Source organism: Hemitrygon akajei, chromosome 2, assembly GCF_048418815.1.
Source record: "Hemitrygon akajei chromosome 2, sHemAka1.3, whole genome shotgun sequence".
In the NCBI taxonomy this organism is placed as follows: domain Eukaryota; kingdom Metazoa; phylum Chordata; class Chondrichthyes; order Myliobatiformes; family Dasyatidae; genus Hemitrygon; species Hemitrygon akajei.
Window position 1 is genome coordinate 171,238,660 of NC_133125.1, and position 19,817 is coordinate 171,258,476.

Genomic DNA, 19,817 nt, shown 5'->3' on the forward strand with positions numbered 1-19,817 from the left:
CTGTCCTTGTCCTTGTCTATCCTGATGAAAGGTCTCAGTGCAAAGTGTCAACTGTTTATTTCCTTCCATGGACGCTGCCTGACCTACAGAGCTCCTCCAAAACCTTATGTGCATTGCTCAAGATTTCTAGCATCTGCAGAATCTCATGTTTGTTTTTCACAATGGCTCACAATTGATTTGCTTTGCATTGAGTGATTTTTGCTCTTCACTGATTATATAGAATTTATATTCTGTGTTCACCCGTAACTATGTGCCTGTGATGCTGCTGTAAGAAAAGTTTTCATCATTCAATGATTAACTCAACTTGAGAATGTACTCCAGACCCTGCAGTGCCCATTGGGTCTCAGCAAGACAGTGGACATTACGAGTGTCCTCTCCAGGGACACCCTGGTACAGACATACCCTCAAAGAGGGGCAGGCAAACGTAATGGACCAACCCCCACAGTGCCTGCTGAGTGGATCCAGGAGCCAATGAATAAGTCCCCTGACTGACTTGCTCCACACCTCTGCACCAGGTGCCCGAAGTCCAGGGGTCAAGTACAAACTCTTTGAGGAGCAGCCCCTTCAAAATACACTAAGGGCTGCAAGCTTTCACACTGCATATACACGTGGTACATTCAGGTTGAATAATGGGCCCATGGCTTGGATATCCGTGGACAACACTGGTCCAGTGCAATACATAACATTGAACAGTACAGCAATGTACTGCTGACCTTTTAACCTACTCTAAGATTAATCCAACCCTCTGTTAGATCTTGTCCAAGCACAACAGAGATCCTGTGTTACTTTGCCCAGCACTGCAGAGATCCTGAGTTAAATCTTGTCCAGCACTGCAGAGATCCAGTATTAAATCTTGCCCAGCACTGCAGAGATCCTGTGTTAAATCTTGTCCAGCACTGCAGAGATCCTGTGTTAAATCTTGCCCAGCACTGCAGAGATCCTGTGTTAAATCTTGCCCAGCACTGCAGAGATCCTGTGTTAAATCTTGCCCAGCACTGCAGAGATCCTGTGTTAAATCTTGCCCAGCACTGCAGAGATCCTGTGTTAAATCTTGTCCAGCACTGCAGAGATCCTGTGTTAAATCTTGTCCAGCACTGCAGAGATCCTGAGTTAAATCTTGTCCAGCACTGCAGAGATCCTGTGTTAAATCTTGTCCAGCACTGCAGAGATCCTGTGTTAAATCTTGTCCAGCACTGCAGAGATCCTGTGTTAAATCTTGTCCAGCACTGCAGAGATCCTGTGTTAAATCTTGCCCAGCATTGCAGAGATCCTGTGTTAAATCTTGCCCAGCACTGCAGAGATCCTGTGTTAAATCTTGTCCAGCACTGCAGAGATCCTGTGTTAAATCTTGTCCAGCACTGCAGAGATCCTGTGTTAAATCTTGTCCAGCACTGCAGAGATCCTGTGTTAAATCTTGTCCAGCACTGCAGAGATCCTGTGTTAAATCTTGTCCAGCACTGCAGAGATCCTGTGTTAAATCTTGTCCAGCACTGCAGAGATCCTGTGTTAAATCTTGCCCAGCACTGCAGAGATCCTGTGTTAAATCTTGTCCAGCACTGCAGAGATCCTGTGTTAAATCTTGTCCAGCACTGCAGAGATCCTGTGTTAAATCTTGTCCAGCACTGCAGAGATCCTGTGTTAAATCTTGTCCAGCACTGCAGAGATCCTGTGTTAAATCTTGTCCAGCACTGCAGAGATCCTGTGTTAAATCTTGTCCAGCACTGCAGAGATCCTGTGTTAAATCTTGTCCAGCACTGCAGAGATCCTGTGTTAAATCTTGTCCAGCACTGCAGAGATCCTGTGTTAAATCCTGTCCAGCACTGCAGAGATCCTGTGTTAAATCTTGTCCAGCACTGCAGAGATCCTGTGTTAAATCTTGCCCAGCACTGCAGAGATCCTGTGTTAAATCTTGTCCAGCACTGCAGAGATCCTGTGTTAAATCTTGTCCAGCACTGCAGAGATCCTGTGTTAAATCTTGTCCAGCACTGCAGAGATCCTGTGTTAAATCTTGTCCAGCACTGCAGAGATCCTGTGTTAAATCTTGTCCAGCACTGCAGAGATCCTGTGTTAAATCTTGTCTAGCACTGCAGAGATCCTGTGTTAAATCTTGTCCAGCACTGCAGAGATCCTGTGTTAAATCTTGTCCAGCACTGCAGAGATCCTGTGTTAAATCTTGTCCAGCACTGCAGAGATCCTGTGTTAAATCTTGTCCAGCACTGCAGAGATCCTGTGTTAAATCTTGCCCAGCACTGCAGAGATCCTGTGTTAAATCTTGCCCAGCACTGCAGAGATCCTGTGTTAAATCTTGTCCAGCACTGCAGAGATCCTGAGTTAAATCTTGCCCAGCATTGCAGAGATCCTGTGTTAAATCTTGCCCAGCACTGCAGAGATCCTGTGTTAAATCTTGCCCAGCACTGCAGAGATCCTGTGTTAAATCTTGCCCAGCACTGCAGAGATCCTGTGTTAAATCTTGCCCAGCACTGCAGAGATCCTGTGTTAGACTTTGCAGAGCATCAAATGGAGCTTCTCCTGGACTAAAGTGACTGACTGATACAACAGCATGGTGGTCACCAACTGATTTATGACTAGGGCACAGCCCCTGTGGGAAAGCACTTGGAGCACCCTGAGTGTGCAGTCACTTTTTGCCCCCAACTCCTATCGGAGGGCCAATGAACATACATGTTGCTCTGCATTAACAGCAGACTATCCCCCTCTTGAGCTACCAGAAATTCACAACATGTCTCCCCATTCATCCTGGTAGAAGAGACGAGGAAACGATCAAAACTACCCTGCCCTTGAGTATTTGGTGGGACAAAGTAGAGGGAAATTTGCCTCAACAACCCATGTTGTCCCTGCTTTGGGAGTGTATGATGCAAGATTGAGAGTGAACTTTACTCTTTATTTACCCTGTGCTATTTGGAGTGTGTGATAAGACGGTGCAGAGGGACTGGACTCTATCTCTATCCAGTCAGTGCCTAGAAACAATTGCATTTTTCATCGGGGGGGGGGGGGGGGGTGGTGTGTGTGTGTGTGTGTGTGTGTGTGTGTGTGTGTGTGTGTGTGTGTGTGTGTGTGTGTGTGTGTGTGTGTGTGTGTGAGAGAGAGAGAGAGAGAGAGAGGGGGGGATCAGAGGGAGAGAGAGTGGGTGAGAGAGAAGGGAGAGAGGAGAGAGCCCACATCCACCGCTTCCCCTGGGAGCTCGTTCCACACTCGCGCTGTCCTCAAAGTGAAGAAGCTCCCCTTCAGATGCCCCTTAAATATTTCACCTTTCACCCTTAACCCATGGGCTCTAGTTCTAGTAAAAGTCCATAGTCATCTTTTAGCCAATGTTATCTGTGAGTCCCAGTGATTTATCTTTTCCTGGTTTATCACTTCCTACCACATTGTTGACATTAACCAGAGCAAACTCCGCACGGGCAAAATTTAGGATTAGATCTGCTTATATTATCATTAGAGGGAGAGAGAGAGAGAGGGGGGGATCAGAGGGAGAGAGAGTGGGTGAGAGAGAGGGGAGAGAGAGGGAGAGGGGAGAGGGGGAGAGGGAGAGAGGGGAGAGAAGGAGAGAAGGGGCAGAAGGGGAGAGGGAGGGAGAGAGAGAGAGAGAAAGCTTCAATAGCAGCACAATCCCTCTCATAGTAACACAGGTTGAGGATGGGGTTGAAATCAGTTGGTCTCTGCATGGAAGAAAGCCAAGAGTGAAAAAGGGGCACAGGACACTCAGTGTACCTGGCAGATAGGGAGATGTTGTAGATGTGCCAGGTCACACATACAGTGAGGGGAGTAACTGAAACAAGTGAGGGTGGCAGAGAGAAAGGGGGGAGGGAGTAGGGGTGAGCATTATTCTTTAGTCAAAACCATGAACTTTCCAGAACACAATAACTTAAAACATTCTGTCCACAAACTGGCTAGGGTGTTTCCTACATAGATAGATAGATAGATAGATACTTTATTCATCCCCATGGGGAAATTCAACTTTTTTCCAATGTCCCATACACTTGTTGTAGCAAAACTAATTACATACAATACTTAACTCAGTAAAAAATATGATATGCATCTAAATCACTATCTCAAAAAGCATTAATAATAGCTTTTAAAAAGCTCAAGTCCTGGCGGTTGAATTGTAAAGCCTAATGGCATTGGGGAGTATTGACCTCTTCATCCTGTCTGAGGAGCATTGCATCGATAGTAACCTGTCGCTGAAACTGCTTCTCTGTCTCTGGATGGTGCTATGTAGAGGATGTTCAGAGTTTTCCATAATTGACCGTAGCCTACTCAGCGCCCTTCGCTCAGCTACCGATGTTAAACTCTCCAGTACTTTGCCCACGACAGAGCCCACCTTCCTTACCAGCTTATTAAGACGTGAGGCGTCCCTCTTCTTAATGCTTCCTCCCCAACACGCCACTACAAAGAAGAGGGCGCTCTCCACAACTGACCTATAGAACATCTTCAGCATCTCACTACCGACATTGAATGACGCCAACCTTCTAAGGAAGTACAGTCGCCTCTGTGCCTTCCTGCACAAGGCATCTGTGTTGGCAGTCCAGTCTAGCTTCTCGTCTAACTGTACTCCCAGATACTTGTAGGTCTTAACCTGCTCCACACATTCTCCATTAATGATCACTGGCTCCATATGAGGCCTAGATCTCCTAAAGTCCACCACCACATTGTAACAGTAACTATGCTATAAAAGTAATTCAGTGATTGTACCACACCTGGGGAGAGACCCAGGGTTGTGAAAACCAACATGTACAATAAGGCTCTTGTTAATGGGCATCAGGCCAGAGGCCTTCAGAAAAGACAATATGGATTGGAAAGTGGCTGTGCTTTGTACTCTCACACAAACCCATCCACTTTCCAATCTATATGCATCTTGCTTAAATGAAACAGCAGACTGTACTGTACTTGAAGCTTTTCTAGTAAATAACTATACAGAGCAGCTTTACTCAACCAACAAAATGGCAAATTAAAACTCTTCAGAGACAAATACTATCCCATACAGGACCACCTAGATGCTGGGGAAGGGGAATCGGACACCAACCGGATAAGTCTTCTAGAACATAAGAACATAAGAAATAGGAGCTGGAGTAGACCATCTTGCCTGTTGAGCCTGTTCTGCTGTTCAATAAGATGATGTCTGATCTGGCCATGGACTCATCTCCATCTACCTGCCTTTTCCCCATAACCCTTAATTCCCCTACTTTGCAAAAATCCATCCATCCTTATCTTAAACATATTTACTGAGGTAGCCTCCACTGCTTCATTGGGCAGAGAATTCCACAGATTCACCAGTCTCTGGGAAAAACAGCTCCTCCTCATCTCTATCTTAAATCTACTCTCCTGAATCTTGAGGCTATGTCCTCTAGTTCTAGTCTCACCTACCAGTGAAAACAATTTTCCTGCATCTATCTAATCTATCCCTTTCATAATTTTATATCTCCTCTCATTCTTCTGAATTCCAGCTCCACTCCCAGACAACTCAATCTCTCCTCATAGTCTAACCCCCTCATCTCTGGAATTAGCCTAGTGAACCTCCTCTGCACCATCTCCAAAGCCAGTATATCCTTCCTCGAGTAAGGAGAGCAGAACTGCAAGCAGTACTCCAGGTGCGGCCTCACAGGTACCCTGTACAGTTGCAGCAAAACCTCCCTGCTCTTGAACTCAATCCCTGCTGTGCATCATCCATCCCTTGGGGTCTCTCTCCTGCATTTTTCATGCTCTCGTCTCACTGCTTCCCTCAGTCAGGAAGAACAGGAGCCATAGGTCTTCACCAGCTTCAGGAACAGTTTTTACCCTTCAACAATCAAGCTCCTGAACCAGTGTTAATTGATTTAGGACGGTGGTGAATATCGGGTTGAGCCGTTTGATGTTGCAGTGTTTGCCAAGCTTAGCAACTAGCTAGAAGATGTTTCATCAACAGTGAAGGTGACACCATCTGTGTGCAGTTATTGTTTGTTTCTCTCTGAGAGTGCTTCCATTTATATTCGCAAAGAGTAAGGTCTGCTTTAACTGGGACATCGCGGAGGTTCTGGTACAAGCAAATACATAGCAGGCACAAAAATTTTCAGAAGCATGGTGATCTTGTGGTAATTCCATAAACGAACATACTGAAATAGACGGCAACAATGAACCCCTAAGAGCCAAAGAAACGAGAGCCAATAGAATTCAAAGTTTAACTAAAGGGGTAGCCAATCAGGACCAAGGTAAACGAACAGGCGGGAGGCTAAATAAATGTGAGCACTCCAAGAGAGAAACACCAATAACTGTGCACTGAGGATGTCCCTTCAACTGTTAATGAAATACCTGCAAGTTAATTGCCCAGCTCAGCGAACTGAACTGATTCCACAACCTGCACTTACAAACACTCTACAACCGATGTTCTTGGTATTAATTCATTAAGTTTTATTATTGTTATTTTTGTATTTGCAGAGTTTGTCATCTCTGCACAATTTTTGTCAGTCTTTGTGTGTAGTTTTCACTGTCTCCATCATATTGTTCCTCTGTGAATGTCTGCAAGAAGATGAATTTCAGGGTAGAATACGGTGACATATACAAACTTTAACAATAAATTTACTTTGAACTTTACAGGAAGGATGTGAAAGCTTTGGAGAGAGTTTAGATGAGGTCCAATGGGATGCTGCCTAAAATTCAAAGTATTAGCTACAAGGAGCAGATGGACAAAATAGATAGTGTGGAGTGCCAGAATCTTTATTCGAGGGTAGACGTCAAATATTTGAGGGCATAACTGTAGATGGGGCTGGGGGGTAAGATTAAAGAGGATGTGGTGTGGACCTTTCTTGTTACATAGAGAGTGGCAGATGCCTGGAATAGGCTACCAGAGGATGAAGTGGAAACAGATAAGACAGCTACATTCAATAGGCTTTTAGACAGGCATATGAATACTCAGGGATTGAAATGATATGGGTCATGTACAGGCAGAAGTTTAAATATGATTAAAAATTAAAGTTTAATTTGGCCTCATGCTCAACACAGGGCCTGTTCCTGTGGTGCACTGTATTATGTTTACTGCAAGGTGTCCAGATATTAATATCTGGGATTTGTTTTACAGAGAGAGTGCAGATGACGTCACACAGAACCTTTCCAGGTGAGTGTTAGAGAAGTTACTGTCTAGAATCACTTACCTCTCTGTTCTAACTGTTCACTCACTCTTGGGTAACAACTTCAGACCTTAACAAGTATATAATCCCATCAGAGCAATACAGCACGGATACAGGTCCAACCAGTCCATGTTGACCGTGGTGCCCAACCATCTAGTTCCAATTTTGTGTGTTCCCTCTGAGCTGGACCCTCCACGTACCTACTCATGTGCTTCTTAAATGAAACCTGCCTCAACCCTTTCCTCTGGTAGCCTGTTCCACATACTCACCACCCTAGGTCCCTTTTAAATCTTTCCCCTCTCACCCCAAAGCTATGCCCTCTAGTTTGTAATTCCCCCTCTCTGGGAAAAGACTGTGGCCATCCACCCTACCAATACTTCTCACAATTTTAAACATTTCTACGAGGTCTTCCCTCATTTTTCTGCGTTCCAAGGAAAAAGACCCAGCCTGGCTGACTTGTGTAACTCAAACTCATTAGTCCTGCCAACATCTTTTTAAGTGTTTCCTGCACTCTTTTTAGTTTAACCATGTATTTCTTAAAACAGTGACAGTACTTCAGGTGTGGCCTCACCAATGACTTGTACATCTGCAGCAGCATCCCGCTCTGTCGGATAAAAGGCAACCTACTAAACACATTTTAACCACGCTGAGACACGACTTTCAATGAACTATGCCCTTGTACTCCGAGGTCCCTCTGTTCTATTACACTCAATAATGTCCTGTCATTCAGAGTACAAATCCTACACAGGTTTGGTTTGACTTTCCTAAATGCATCACCTCGCACTTTTCAACCCAGCTTAGCGCAACATCCTCTTGTGTAAGCCAGAAAGGTTTTGGTTCACAGAAATCTGGTGCTGAATTACCTTCAGCTGCTCCTACTTTTGCATCCAATCTAACCAGTCGTCTGCGTGTGGTCCGGATATCTGCACCTCCACTGTTGCCGCAGACTGATGGTCATGCCAAGGTTTTTGCTAATTTACATTAATCTCATTAGCCTGCATTAAATTGTATGTCTTGCCTATTTATGTGCCTGTCCAAATGTCTCACAGACATAGGAGCAGATTTAGGCCACTCAGCCCATTGTGTTCATCCGCCATTCCATCATGGCTGATTTATTTTCCCTCTCAACCCTATCCTCCTGTCTTCTCCCTTACTATTGAAGAACCTATCAACCCTACTTTAAATGTACTTGGCCTCCACAGCCATCTTGGCGACGAATTTCCACAATTGACCATTCTCTGACTAAAGAAGTTCCCCATCTCTGTTCTAGAGAGATGCCCTTAAACGTAGTGATTGCATCTGATTCTATCACCTCCTCCTCAACAACTCCAGACATCACTACTCTCTATGTAAAAAAAAGTTTTCTCCTCAGTTGCTCTTGAAAATTCCTATCTTTCACCTTAAACCTATGCCCTCATGCTTTTGATACCATTACTGGTACAGCTAAAGTCAGAAGTTTCCATACACCTTAGCCAAATACATTTAATCTCAGGTTTTCACATTTTGTGGGCAGACCTGAAAAAACATGTGTGAGCAAGGAAGTTTACAAACCTGGCTCAATTACACCAGTTCTGTCTGGAGGAATGGAACAAAATTCCAGCAACTTACTGTGAGGAGATTGTGGAAGGCTACCCAAAACGTTTGACCCAAGTTAAACAATTTAAAGGCAACACTACCAAATACTACCGAAGTGTATGTAAACTTCTGACCCACTGGGAAAGTGATGAAAGAAATAAAAGCTGAAATAAATCATTTTCTCTACTATTATTCTGACATTTCACATTTAAAATAAAGTAGTGATCCCAACTGACCACAGGGAATGTTTTCTAGGATTAAATGCCAGGAATTGAGTAAAACTGAGTTTAAAGGTATTTGGCTAAGGTGTATGTAAACTTCTGACTTTAACTGTAAATAGATTTTGACTACCTATGCTATGTATGCCTCTCATAATCTTATAAACCCCTCAACACTAACATCTACTTGTCCATCTATTAGTGACCTTCAACTGTTGTCTAATCCCATCCACTCTTGTTTTGTTGCCCGTCTAACCCAGCTACCTGCATTCACTTCAGCCACCCAATGCCACTGAGCTACATTTGCCAGTCCAGAGTCTCTCCTCATCCCAGTAGACAGCAACCTTTTGGAAGAAAGCTGGCAGTCTGACTGCTCAATGTTGGGAAGTACCAGTTTCTTTTATGAGTTATTTCTGATAGTCTTTCCAAGGACTAGTGTGAATGCACCCCCCTCTTCTGAACGAGGCCTCCAAGGGTGACTGGCCTCTGACTAATCATGATTTCCAAATCCTTTCGCTTCTCCCAAGGACTAGTCAAATGTTTTGCCTTGCTCTCCTTCCAGAACCTCTGACTCACTCAGTTCCCACAACAAGCTCAACACAAATTTTCAAGAGTGCGTCTCTTTGCCTGCACAGGAGGGGAAGCTCTTGGAAGACAGTCACTTCCACAGCTGGCAGAGCTGCTGCCCTGTGGCACCCTGGCACTGCCTGTATGGAGTTTTAACTGGCCACTGTAAAAGGTTCCTAGTGTGTAGGTGAGTGGTAGACTCTGGGGAATTGATGGGAATCTGGGGAGAATTTTTTAAAAACTGGAATCAATGTAGGATTCTGGTATGTAGCTTCTGGCCAATCACTGCTGTTCTACATTCTTTCCAAACCCTTGTTTGCTCACCTGTAGAGTACTGCAGGTACATTAACAACACTTAGAAAGGTACTTGGACAGGTATGAACAAGAACAGTTTAAGGAATATGAGCGAAATGTGGGCAATTTGGTGAAAGAAAGACTTACCTTTATTGTCACATGTGCTTTGAAACATAACAGCAAAATGTGTAGCTTGCATCAAATCAACGAGGATCATGATGGGCAGTCCGCAAGTGCCACTATGCCTCTGGCAGCAGCGTAACATGCCCACAACTCACTGTATGTTTTTGGAATGCGGTAGAAAACCAGAGCACCCAGAAGAAACCAGAGGTAAGGGGGAGTACATAAAAACCCACTCCAGGCAGTGGAGGGAATTGTATATCAATTGGTGATCACTGATGCTGTAAGACAACACACTAATCTTAGATGCTAATCTTGGTCAGCATGGGCCAGTTGGGCTGAAGGGCCTCCTATTTAGGTCATTCTAGGATTGATACTTGCTTTGCATTTCATTCTGCGCTGTTACTGTTTTACCTTGTTCTATCTCAATACCCTGTGTAGTGATTTGATCTGTATGAACATTACGCAAAACAAGCTTTTCACTGTATCGTGGTACGTATGACAATAATACATTAATACCAAGAAAATCTGGTCATTAATCTTGTTGTGCCAATGGGTTTGCACATTTCCTACATTACAACAGTACTACATTTCTGGAAGCACTCCATGAATTGTTAAAGAAGGGTTAATCTTTCACAATGTACATCTCTGGCTGAAAATTGAGTCCAACCCCAGTGCACAGAGTCTCTGACTTCATCAGCCACATTCCTAGCGGTAGTTCTGTCTAACAGTCCGTGCTGCTTGCTGACGAGGCAGTTGAACAGCGAAGAAGAAGACACATAGACATCCAGACATGAAGAAGCAACACACAGCAGAGTGTCAAAGAGAGAGCTCAATTCAGACCAAAAAAAAATTGGAGAGCGGGACAGAAACAAAATGGACCACAGAAAAATAAACACACAACAGTCCAAAAGAAAAGCAAGAGCAGTGAGTGGTCATCAGTACAAAGAATGAAAAACACATTCTGCTAAACACAAAAATACTCAGATCCAGCAAAGTACAGCCAACTGGCTACACACTTTACACTAAATCAGAATTTCAACCCAGTAATTGCAGCCCCAGAGAAGAACAAACATACACTCAGATTGTACATATCTTTCATTATACACAACAAAAGCACAACAATACTCAAACAAGGAGATAGAGAGAAAACACACACACAGTCCAACTGTAAGCGAGTATTTGACAGAGAGAAGGAAAGAGAATGCCATACAGACAACAGGGTTATTATAGCACGCATGTGCAGATTCCTAATTAAATAAGACTGAGACACTATTAGTGGTTCCAGCCAGAAGAGGAACTGAAACTCACAGGGGAGTTTTAAGTCAGCACCTTCAAAGCAAACAGTGGAACCTGATAGGGTAAAGCAAGCAGTCTCTGTTCACAGGTGTCCGGTTACTGATCAAAGGAGATTTGCTGGAAGATCTAAATAAGTTTTGTTCAGAGCAGAACACAAGAAACTGTGACAAACAACTTACTTACTGAGTGTTTTTGGAGGAGAACAAGGACTGTCCCTCATAAATGGCTGAGATTTAATGCAGGGGCTCGGAGTCTTGGTCTGCTCGTGGATGGTACATTTCAGCTCCCACACACAGGGTCCATGAAGGAAGAGCATAGGCTGCACTAGCAACGCATTGTCTGGATTCCAGGACGATAGATCAGGCTGTCCCAAGCCCTCGCTTCACCCCAACTGCATCGGCTGTAGAAATGGCACCGAGGGCAGCCTCAAAGTCAGAAAGTCACGGGCTCAGGTCCGACTCCAGAGCATGAGCACAAATATCCAGACCAACACCCCTTCAGTGCCAGCATCACACAAACCAGATTCCCCTCCACTGACTTCTACACTTCCCGCTGACTTGGGAAAGTAGCCAATATGATCAAGGACCCTTCGCACGCCAGTCATTCTCTCTTGTCCCTTCCTTCTTCAGGCAGAATATTCAAAAGATACAAGGTACCACCAGGCTCAAAGACAGCTTCTACCCCACTGTTAACAGACTCTTTAGAGGACCTCTCATGCATTAAAGATGAATTCCTGATCTCCCAATCTGCCTTATGTGGCCCTGTGTATCTGCACTGCACTTTCTCTGTAACTGCATAAACACAAGAGATTCTGTAGATGCTTGAAATCCTGAGCAATGCACACAAAATGCAAGAGGAACTAGGCAGGTCAGGCAGCACCTATGGAAGGGAATAAATAGTTGATATTTCGGGCTAAGACATAGAACATAGAATAGTACAGCACAGTACAGGCCCTTCAGCCCACGATGTTGTGCCGACCCTTAAACCGTGCCTCCCATATAACCCCCCCATCTTAAATTCCTCCATATACCTGTCTAGTAGTCTCTTAAATTTCACTAGTGTATCTGCCTCCACCACTGACTCAGGCAGTGCATTCTATGTACCAACCACTCTCTGAGTGAAAAACCTTCCTCTAATATCCCCCTTGAACTTCCCTCCCTTTACCTTAAAGCCATGTCCTCTTGTACTGAGCAGTGGTGCCCTGGGGAAGAGGCGCTGGCTAGCCACTCTATCTATTCCTCTTAATATCTTGTATACCTCTATCATGTCTCCTCTCATCCTCCTGCTCTCCAAAGAGTAAAGCCCCAGCTTCCTTAATCTCTGATCATAATGCATACTCTCTAAACCAGGCAGCATCCTGATAAATCTCCTCTGTTACCCTTTCCAATGTTTCCACATCCTTCCTATAGTGTGGCGACCAGAACTGGACACAGTACTCCAAGTGTGACCTAACCAGAGTTTTATAGAGCTACATCATTACCTCATGACTCTTAAACTCTTCGTCAGGACTGAAAAGGAAGAGGGCAGAAGCCAGAATAAAAAGGTGTGGGGAAGGGGAAGGAGTACAAGCTTAAGGAGTATCTGAGGGGGAACTTCATTCAGAGGGTGGTGCATGTGTTGAACACACTGCTAGCGAAGTTGGGGATGTGGGTTTAATTGTAACATCTTACAGAAGTACATGGATGAGAGTGGTATGGAACGTTATGGTCCAGGTGCAGGTTGATGGAACTAGATAGAATAACGGTTCATCGTGGACTAGGTGGGCCAATGAGCCTGTAGTGCTCTGAAAGGCGAGACCAGGTGAGAGGTAAGTGGGTGAGTAGGGGATGGGGGATGAAGTGGAAGTTGGAAGGGGATCAGTGAAAGAGGTAAAGAGCTAAAGAAGGAATGTGATATGGGAGAACAGTGAACCATGGAAGAAAGAGGAGAGGGTTCTGTTTTCTTTTTAGTGCCTCAGTGTCCTTACGTATGGTAAGAGCTGCCTGCCTGGATGGTATGCAAGTAAGCACATTTCACAGTATGTGGTACCAATAACAATAATGAAGCAACTCCACTCACAGAATTCTCAGAAATTGGAGGACTTTGGCCAGCTTCACTGACATTGATTCTTCCCAGAGTCAGGCAAAATAAAAATTAGCTGGTATTAGCACACGGCCTAACGTGGAAGCTTGCTGTGTGTAAATGGTTTTCAACACTCCAACAGTAACCGTATTTCAGAGTGAGATTATTTGCTGTAAAGTGCTGTGGGAGGTCCGAGGGCCAGGCCCAAGGGGCAATGATCAGGATCTAATCTGCCGCCACCCATTCCTTGTAGGGTTGCTGCTGTGGACTCCTGATTAGCAGACCGTGTGTTTCACTGAGGCAGTCAGTCTGTGCACGTGTCTGCCGAGATCCAAACCAGCAGCAGGGATAGAATCACTGTGAAGCTACGTAGAAGAAAACTACATGGATTTGATGACACACAAGACAATTTGAGGTTATTGGGCCCATCAAGCCACTTTAATATGACCATGGCTGATCCGAGCTGGCCTCAATTCCTCCTCTGCCATTCCTCCACACCCCTCTATTCCTTAATTGATCAAATGTTTATCCACCTCCTCTTTAAATACTTCGAATGATCCAGCTTCCACCACAGACTGGGGCAGAGAATTCCAGAGATTCATCACTCTGTGCAAGAAGTTGTTTCTATGAAGCTCACCTTTAAATGACTGGCCCTTACCTTATTGTTACATCTCTGTTCAAGATTCTCCCATGAGTGAAAACATCCCAGCTTCCACCTGTCAAGCTCTCTTGGGATCTTGTATGTTTAAATAAGGCCAACTCTCATTCTTCTAAACTCCAAGGAATACAGACCCAAATTATATAGTCTCTCTGTAGTCAATCTACTCATCACGGGAATTAGCCTGGTGCATCTCCTTTGCTTGCCTCCAGTATAAGTAAGTTTATTTTAGATTAAGGAGAACAAAACTGTATGCAGCATTCCTGTTGAAGCCTCAACAGCGTACTGTATACGTAATTGCAACAAATCCTCCCTAGTTTTAAACTCCAACCACTTTGCAATAAAGACCAAAAATATAGTTGGCCTTCTTATCCACTCTCTGGGTTTGACTGCTAGTTTTAATAATTCATGCACTAGAACGCCTAGATCACACAGTCGCAGTTTCTCTCCATTCAGAATTGGGGAAATGGGGTTTGAGGGGGTTAATAAATCAACCAGGATGAAATGGCAGAGCAGACTCGATGGGGCGAGTGGCCTAATTCTGCTCCTATGATTTATGGTCTTATGGAAAAATGACTTGGCCTCCACAGCAGTCTGTGGCAATGAATTCACCACCATCTGGCTGAAGGAATTCCTCTTCTTCTCTGTTCTGAAGGGACATCCTTGTATTAAGGCTGTTCCCTGTGGCCCTAGACTCCCACTGTTGGAAACATCATCTCCATGTTCAGTTTATTAAGGCCTTTCAATACCATCGGCCAAGTGTGCAACAGCAAATGACCATAGACAGTGGAGCAGCAATATTTAAAAACAACTCCAGAAACAAGAGCAAGTGCAGGATGCCATTTAACAAGATCACCGCATCGCTACCAACCCCTCCACTTCCTTGTAAGTTAAAGTATCTGTCCAGCTTCATCCTAAACACGTACAATGACTTCAACTCTTAGGGTAGAGAATTCCAGATTCATGGTCCTTTGAGAGAAGAAATTCCTCCCTGTCTTGGTCCATCATTCTAAAATAATGCCTTCTCAATGTCTAAACTCTGATTATGGAAATGAGCTGGGCAGATGGGAACAGTAGGGGATGGAATGGGACACAGCCTCAGCATAGAGTTTCTTTAACCAGAGGATGGCAAAGTTGTGAAAATTATCGTCACAGACAGCTGTGGGGGCCATGTCATTGAGTATAGTTAAAGCAGTGGTTGATGGATTCTTGATTAGTTAGGATGTCAAAGGTTACAGGGGTAAGGCAGGAGAATGGGGTTGAGAGGGATGATAAATCAGGAATGATGGAATGGAGGAGAGGACTTTATGGGCTGAATGGCCTACTTTTGCTCCTATGTCTTATGGTCTTATGTGAGTGTGATGGTCAACGGGAGTGGACAGAGGAAGGGAAAGAACCTGGTGAGTATACAAGAAACTCCATCCAATTCACTTACAATAGAGGCCAACATTCCATGAGCCTCCTTATTGACTCACTCTTCTTGCATGGGAACCGCTTGTACTTCAAATATTAAAACTCACAGATCCCTTTGTACTCAATGTTCTGTTGTCTTGCTCCACTTAAAGTAATTCATCCTTCCAAAGTGTAGGGCTCTCTGTTTCTAACCTAGTCCTTTTTCCATCAACAGCAAATATGGATTGTTGAATTCAAGAAGGGGAAGTCAGGATCAGCAGTGGAAAGGGTTCCCAGGTGTCAACGTCTCAGAGGATCTATCCTGGACCCACTATATTGATGTAACTACAAAAAATGTTCACCAGTGGTTATACTTCATTAGGAGTTTGAGGTAATTTGGTACATCACCAAATACTCCAGAAGACTTCTACAGATGTACAGAGGAGAACATTCTGACTGGCTGCAACACCACCTGGTATGGAGTTCCAATGCACAAGAGGCTGCAGAGGGCTGTAGACTCAGCCAGCTCCATCATGGGCACATCAGAATGCAATGTCTCAAAAAGGTGGCATCCATCATTAAGGACACTCTCCATCTCTTCTCATTACTACCATCAGGGAAAAGGTACAGGAGCCTGAAGACCCACACTCAATGTTTTATGAAGTTTTTTTCTCTCCGCCGTCAGATTTCTGAATGGTCCATGAACCCATGAATACTACCTCACTAGTTTGCTCTCTTTTTGCACTATTTCTTTATTTCCTACAGGACTGATTTGAAAGGACAGGTAGGATGGCATAGGTGGTGATGTGGCTCAGTCGGTAAGAGATACAAATACATCTTTAGAAAGAGTTAATATGGGGTTAGGGTTGAATCTTTGTGAGTGGAATTAAGAAACTGCAAGGGTGTAAAAAACATTATGGGAATCATATATAGATCTCCAAATAGTAGCCAAGATGTGGGGTTGAAATTATAAACAGAGTTGGAAAGGGCATGTAAGAAGGGAAATGACACAATTGTAATGGGGGATATCATATGCAAGAGGATTGGTAAAATCAGGTTGGTGTCGGATCACAAGAGAGGGAATTTGCTGAATGCCTATGAGATGGCCTCTCAGAGCAGATTGTGCTTGAGCCTACACAGGGAAAGGCTATCTTAGATTCGGTGTGGTGTAATAACTCAGATCTTATTAGGGAGCTTAACGTAAAGGAACTCTTAGGAGGATGAGATCATAATATGATTGAATTCATACTGCAATTTGAGATGGAGAAGCTTAAGCCATATGTATCAGTATCGCAATGGAATAATAAGGAATTGCAGAGGCATGAGAGAGGAGCTTGCTCAGGTAGACTGGAGGAGGATACTGGCAAGGATGATGGCAGAATGGAGGTGGCTGAAGTTTCTGGGAACAGTTCACAAGGCGCAGGATAAATACGTTCCACAAAAAAAGTTGTTCTCAATTGGCAGGTCTAGGCAACTGTGGCTGACAAGGGAAGTTAAGGACTGCATAAAAGCCAAAGAAAGGGCATACAAGATGGCAAAAGTGAATGGAAAATTGGATGATTGGGATGCTTTTAAAATCAAACAAAAGGCAACTAAAAAAGCCATGAAGGGAAAAGATGAAATCTGAGGACAAACTAACCAATAATATAAAGCAGGATACCAAAAGTTTTTTTCAGTTATATAAGAATAAAAGTGAGGTGAGAGTTGATATTGGACCACTGCAAAATGATGCTGGTGAGGTAGTAATGAGGAACAAAGAAATGGCAGATGAACTTAAAGGGCACTTTGCTTCAGCCTTTACTGAGGAAGACACTAGCAGTGTGCCAGAGGTCCATGAACGTCAAGGAGTAAGAGTGAATGCCATTGCTATTACAAAGGAAAAAGTGTGAGGCAAAGTGAAAGATCTTAAGGTGGTTAAGTCATCTGGACCAGATCTACTACATTCCAGAGTCCTGAAAGAGGTTGCTGAAGAGATAGCAGATGCATTGGTTTTGATCTTTCAAGAATCACTTGATCCTGGCACGGTTCCAGAGGACTGGGAGACTGCAAATGTCACTCCATTCTTTAAGAAGGGAGGAAGACAAAAGAAAGGAAATTATAGGCCAGTTAGCCTAACCTCAGTGGTTGGGAAAATATTGGAGTCTATTACTAAGGTTGAGGTTTCAGGGTACTTGGAGACTAATGATAAACTAATTCAAGACAACATGGTTTCTGTCAAGGGAAATCTTGCCTGACAAATCTGTTCTTCCAGGAAGTAACAAGGCAGGGTGGACAAAGGAGAGGCAGTGGATGTCATTTATTCAGAATTTCAGAAGGCATTTGATAAGGTGACGCACATGAGGCTGCTTAACAAGATAAAATCCTATGGCATTACAGGAAAGATACTGGCATGGATAGAGGAATGGCTGACAGGCAGGAGGCAGCGAGTGGGAATAAAAGGGACCTATTCTCATTGGTTGCCAGTGACTAATGGTGTTCCTCAGGGCTCAGTACTTTTCACATTGTTTGTCAATGATTTAGATAGTGGAATTGATGGCTTTGTGGCAAAGATTGCCGATGATTCAAAGATAGGTGGAGGGGTAGTAAGTGCTGAGGAAGCAATGCGTTTGTAACAGGACTTAGACAATATGGCAGAATGGGCAAAAAAGTGGCAGATGGAATTATGTTGGAAAATGTATGATAATGCATTTTGGTAAAAGTAACAATAATGCAAACTATTATTTAAACAGGGAGAAAATTCAAACATTAGAGGTGCAAAGGGACTTGGGAGTCCTCACCTAAGACTCCCAGAAGATTAATTCAAAGGTTGAGGCTGTGTTGGCAAATGCAATATTGGCATTTATTTTATGAGGAATAGGAATAAAACAAGGAGATAATGCTGAAGCTTTATAAGACACCTGGCAGGTCGCACTTGGATTACTGTCAACAGTTTTAGGCTCCTTATCTCAGAAAGGATGTATTCTAATTGGAGAGAGTCCAGAGGAGGTTCATGATGATGATTCTGGGAATGAAGGGGTTAACATATGAGGAGCATTTGGCAGCCTTGGGCCTGTAATCACTGGAATTTAGAGGAAATGCGTGGGTTTCTCACTGAAATCTACCAGATGTGGAAAGGACTAGATAGAATGGATGTGGAGAGGATGTTTCCTCCAGTGGGGGTATCCAGAACTGGAGGACACAGCCTCAAAATTGAGGGGCAACCTTTAAAAACAGAAGTAAGGGGTAATTTTTTTAGTGGTGAATCTGTGGAATGTTCTGCCATAGACTGCAGTGGAAGCCAAGTCCATGGGAATTTTCAAAATGGAAGTTGATAGATTCCAGATTGGTCAGGGCATCAAGGGATGTGGTGACAGGGCAGGTGTATGGGGTTGAATGGGGTCCAGGATCAGCCATGATGAAATGATGAAGCAAACTCAATTGGCTGAATGGCCTAATTCTGCTCCTGTGCCTTATGGACTGTGCGAAAGTCTTAGGCACATATACAGTGGCATTCAAAAGTTTGGGCACCCCTGGTCAAAATTTCTGTTACTGTGAATAGCTAAGCTAGTAAAAGGTGACCTGATTTCCAAAAGGCATAAAGTTAAAGATGACACATTTCCTTAATATTTTAAGCAAGATTACTTTTTTATTTCTATCTTTTACAGTTTCAAAATAACAAAAAAGGAAAAGGGCCCAAAGTAAAAGTTTGGGCACCCTGCATGGTCAGTAAATAGACAATAGACAGTAGGTGCAGGAGTAGGCCATTCGGCCTTTCTAGCCAGCACCACCATCATGGCTGATCATACACAATCAGTACCCTGTTCCTGCCCTCTCCCCATATCCCTTGACCCCGCTATCTATAAGAGCTTTATCTAACTCTCTCTTGAATGCATCCAGAGACTTGGCCTCCTCTGCCTTCTGCAGGAGAGCATTTCACATATCCACCACTCTCTGGGTGAAAAAGTTTTTCTGCATCTCTGTTCTAAATGGCCTACCCCTTATTCTTAAACTGTGGCCTCTAGTTCTGGACTCACCCATCAACGGGAACATGCTTCCTGCCTCCAGTGTGTCCAATCCCTTAATAATCTTATATGTTTCAATTAGATCCCCTCTCATCCTTCTAAATTCCAGTGTATACAAGCCCAGTCGCTCCAATCTTTCAACATATGACAGTCCCGTCATTCCGGGAATTAAATCTTGTGAACCTACGCTGCACTCCCTCAATAGCTAGAATGTCCTTCCTCAAATTTGGAGACCAAAACTGCACACAATACTCCAGGTGTGGTCTCACCAGGGCCCTGTACAGCTGCAGAAGGACCTCTTTACTCCTATACTCAATTCCTCTTGTTATAAAAGCCAGCATGCCATTAGCTTTCTTCACTGCCTGCTGTACCTGCATGCTTGCTTTCATTGACTGATGTACAAGAACACCAAGATCTCGTTGTACTTCTCCTTTTCCTAACTTGACTCCATTTAGATAGTAATCTGCCTTCCTGTTCTTGCCACCAAAGTGGATAACCTCACATTTATCCACATTAA

General features: G+C 43.9%; 1 protein-coding gene across 5 annotated transcripts in view; it reads right to left on the reverse strand.

The window, feature by feature from the left end:
- The window catches only part of LOC140718494 (alpha-1,3-mannosyl-glycoprotein 2-beta-N-acetylglucosaminyltransferase-like), a 74,519-nt gene that overhangs the window by 30,562 nt on the left and 24,140 nt on the right, over window positions 1–19,817 (reverse strand). Inside the window, exon 1 of one of the 5 annotated variants that reach the window (XM_073032394.1) lies at window positions 11,372–11,569. The exons of the other annotated variants lie outside the window; for them this stretch is intronic. The gene's annotated coding sequence lies outside the window, so the exon portion shown is untranslated. Of the gene's footprint in view, window positions 1–11,371; window positions 11,570–19,817 lie in introns of those variants that run through there. 5 annotated transcript variants of the gene reach the window in all.